General features: G+C 41.4%; 1 protein-coding gene across 2 annotated transcripts in view; it reads right to left on the reverse strand.

Moving 5' to 3' along the window:
• Positions 1-2,218: 2,218 nt before the first annotated feature.
• GM2A (GM2 ganglioside activator) overlaps positions 2,219-4,138 on the reverse strand; it is an 18,848-nt gene continuing 16,928 nt past the window's right edge. For both annotated transcript variants that reach the window (XM_023226992.2, XM_023226991.2), the window contains exon 5: positions 2,219-3,776. The gene's annotated coding sequence lies outside the window, so the exon portion shown is untranslated. The remainder of the gene's footprint in view (positions 3,777-4,138) is intronic.

Genomic DNA, 4,138 nt, shown 5'->3' on the forward strand with positions numbered 1-4,138 from the left:
AAGGCCATTGGAAAAAAAAGAAATGGGAGAGTGGAGATTGCTAAGGAACACAAACTGAGATTGCTAAGCACATAATCCCTGCATGTGCTGGGCTGGGGAAGTCACCCATGTGAAGGTGAAACGTTAAGAGTTAAGAGTTGGCTACCAGGTGATATACGTCAGTGCATAAGTGCAGTGGTTTATAAGCCACAGTGCCCTGGGAATGGAACTGACAGGCAGCTCTCTAAGGATCTACAAGTCTTGTTATCCGCCATGCCCACGCTGTGCCTGACTCAAACCCACAAAGGAGCTCCTTCAGCAATTCCCAGATCTGAGTTCAAAAGGGAAGAAAAAGGGGCTGGGGAGCAGAACATCTCCCTGGCATGCCAACCCGAATTGGAAGTGAAATTTATTTGGCAAGATAGACTCTCTCAAAGGAAAATTCTCAGGTGGACTTAAACTTAGTGTTCGGGTGAGGGAGAAGGGACAAAATGGAGGAAGGTGAACAAGATGGAGCAGTACCTGTTGTTTCCGGGTTCTTCATCACCAACTTACTGGTGCGCGAGAAAACGCAGCCGGCACCCGGGAAGATGCCTATCAACCGAGCATGCGCCAGGTGACGTCAATCCGAAGAAAGCGAAACTTACCCGGCCACGCCTATGGAGACGCCCCTATCACGCCCTTATCCCGCCCACTGCCCGCCCCCTTCCAGTACCAATGCATAAAAGTCCACTGCCGGCAGGAGCCGGCATGACGCGTTCGTGGACCGGAGAACCTAACCTGAGAGCGCCTGCATGACTTCCCTGGCCCCATACCTGAGGACCGGAGAACCTAGCCCCAGAGTGTGTGCATATTTGCAATAAAGGGCTGCCGCTTTCTTATGTACTTTGGCCTCGTGTTTAATTACTTAGGTCTCCTAAATTAAGTTACATTAAATTAAATTAAGACACATAGGAAGTTGGTTTCCTGGTCAGGGAGACATAGGTGAACCAAAAGGCTTTTCCCCACCTCTCCAGCTTCTTCTTGCCCCAGTTACGCCCTTTCCTTCCAGCCACACCAGCCAGCCTTTGTCCAGTTCCCAAATCCCCTTTATATATATTTTTGTTAGTTCCACTAGTTCTGTCCCTCTACAGAACCCTGACTCATATAAGGTTCATATCTTTTTTTTCTCAAAATGAAAACTTCAGCAATATATCTGTAAAACTTTTTATTTTGAAAAATGTTAGACTTTCAAAGGGTGGCAAAAATAATAGTTTCCATGTATCCTTCACCCAGCTCTTACTAATTTAACATCTTACATAACCACAGTACAATTATCAAAACCAAATAACTGACATTGATGAAATCCTATTTCTGGTCCTTTTTCTAATCCAGCATTCAAATCGGGAATCTCACAATGCATTTAGTTATCATATTTCTTTATTCTCTTCCAGTTCATGACTGTTCCTCAGTCTTTCCTTTTCACGGCCTTGGCACTTTCAAAACGTACTGGCCAATTATTTTGTAGAGTGTCTCTCAGTTTGGGCTTGTCTGATCTTTTCTCATGATTGCACTGAGACTGCACATTTCTGACAATTCCTCAGAAGTGACATTGTGCCCTTCTCAGTGCATCATACTGGAAGGTATGTGGTGTATTAGTGGTGATGTTAACTTGATCACTTGGTTAAGGTGGTTTCTGTCAGGTTTCTTCACTATAGGGACTGTTTTTCCCTTTGTAATTAGTATCTTGTGAAGAGATCTTAAAATCATGCAAAATCCTCTTTCCCATCATACTTCTATTCACTAATTCGGCATTCATAGGTGTTTGTCTGCAACAACTATTCCTAGGGTGTTTGCCTAATGGTGTTTTTTTGTTTGTGTTTGAGATGGTGTCTCACTCTGTCGTCCAGGCTAGAGGTCAGCGGCACGGTCTCGGCTCACTGCAACCTCCACCTTCCGAGTTCAAGTGATTCTCCTTCCTCCGGAGTAGCTGGGATTACAGGCGCACACCACCACACCTGGCTAATTTTGTGTATTTTTAGTAGAGACAGGGGTTTCGTCATGTTGGCCAGGCTGGTCTTGAACTCCTGACCCCAGATGATCCACATGGCTTGGCCTCCCAAAGTGCTGGGATTACAGGTGTGAGCCACCATACCCAATCATTACTTCTATTTCTATCGTTCCTTCTACATTTGTGATTCCATTGTGTATGGGATTCTATAGTGTATTTTTAATCAGTGGACTATAACCCATTATTGTCATTATTTTATTGCTCAAATTGCCCAAGATTTGGCCACTGAGGGATGTTCAATTTGGTTCCTGAGTCCTTTCAATATGTCCCCCATGTTGTCGTTACCTACCATATATTTATTTTCCCAATTCTAATATACACCTAAAGGACTTCCTGAATTGCTAATTTTTGCTTCTGTGAAAAATTTGCTAACTAGACTCTGGTATTTGTGTACTGTTCCTTTTCTCTTTCAAGTATCCCATCAAAATGCTATAACTTCTTATTTTTCTTGCCCACCTCCTTCAATGTGGTTGTACTATGCATTTGAAATACAGTTAAGTTCATCTGTTACTGTCTGTATTTCATTTTGAACTCTCCTCATATCCTGGTTGACTTTAATTACTTTTGGGGGCATGAGAAACATTACTATTGCTCTAAGAGTCACAGTTAAACAAAATATACTCAGATACACTCGGCAGTGTTCCATCCCTACCCTCCTTTATACCATTATGATTTCTCCTTTCTTTCTACTCTACACCCACCTACCATCCATAGAGAGCTCATTACTTTCTGGCCAATCTTTCCTTATTTACTTGGCATAAACAAGCAGATACATGTTCTTACATCTCCTTCTTTCTTACATAAAAAGTACCACATTCTACTTTTTGTACTTCGCTTTTTGCATTTAATATATCTTGAAAATAACTCTATACCAATTTATAAAGATCTTCCTCTTTTTTTATTTATTTATTTTTTTTTACAGCTCAGTAATATTTCATGTGGGTATGCCATGGTGCCATGGTTTACTCAGCCTTTCTCGTGTATATGAACATGACTTTGCTTCCAATATTTGCAGTCACAGTGCTGCAATGAGTAATCTTGTGCATCCATATGTTTGTACTGTTGGAGGTGCATCTTCAAGGGAAATTCCCACAGTGGAAATGGTTGTGTCAAAGGATAAATGCTTCCGCAATTTGTTAAGCACTGACAAATTCCCCTCCAGAAAAGTCATACTAGTTTGCATTCCCACCAACAGTGACGACAGTGTGTTTCCCTATAGCCTTGCCTAACAGAATGTGTCGTTCTTTCTTTCACCAGTCTGAGAGATGATAAATGGTATCTCAGTATTATCTCAATTTACATTTCTCTAATGAGTTAGTTCGAATATTTCATTTTTAAAGAGCCATTTTATATCTTTACATGAGTGTGTATGTTCATGTCTTTTCCCAGTTTTTCTATCAAGTTTTTGGTCCTTTGTCCCTTAATTTTTAATTCCTTATATAGTAAGAATACTATTTGTCTATGATATAGGCTGGATAAATTTTTCTCCCAGTCATTTGATTTTATTGTGTTTTTACCAAGCATTTTTTTTCTCTTTATGTAGTCAAATGTGTCAATATTTTGTTGCCACTGGATATTTCCACCACGTTTCCTTCTGTATTTATATGGCTTCATTTTCTTTCATTTGGATCCTGGATCCACTTGGAGTTCATTCTTGCATATGGTGTGAAGTATAGGTCTAACCTCAGCTTTCTCCAAGTGGCTTTCCAGTTGGCTCAGCACCATTTATTAAAAAGTCTGCTTTGACCTGCAATTGAAGATGCCACCTTTAACTCCTCATCCCCCACCCCTAAGAAACCTCAAGGAACATATGACTCAAGAGCAGAGCAGACATAAAAAGATTAACTGAGCTATTGAGATTCAGTCAAGAATGTGAACTAAAAAGCAACTGTTGAGAATAAGGCTGGAAGATCCAACAGAGGGAAACGGCTGTGGAGGTCATCGCCAGGCAAGGTGTCAGAGCCCCAGCATTGAGAAGTGGTCAACTCGTGGGTGGGTAAAAATAATTCACCAACAACAGTATAGGTTTGAAAAAGGAAAGGTATTAGAAAGGAAGAATGCTGCAGAAGACTGCGGTGGGGTGCCCTGGCGAGAGGACTGAGCATACCA

This window comes from Piliocolobus tephrosceles, chromosome 4 (genome assembly GCF_002776525.5).
Source record: "Piliocolobus tephrosceles isolate RC106 chromosome 4, ASM277652v3, whole genome shotgun sequence".
In the NCBI taxonomy this organism is placed as follows: Eukaryota; Metazoa; Chordata; class Mammalia; order Primates; family Cercopithecidae; genus Piliocolobus; species Piliocolobus tephrosceles.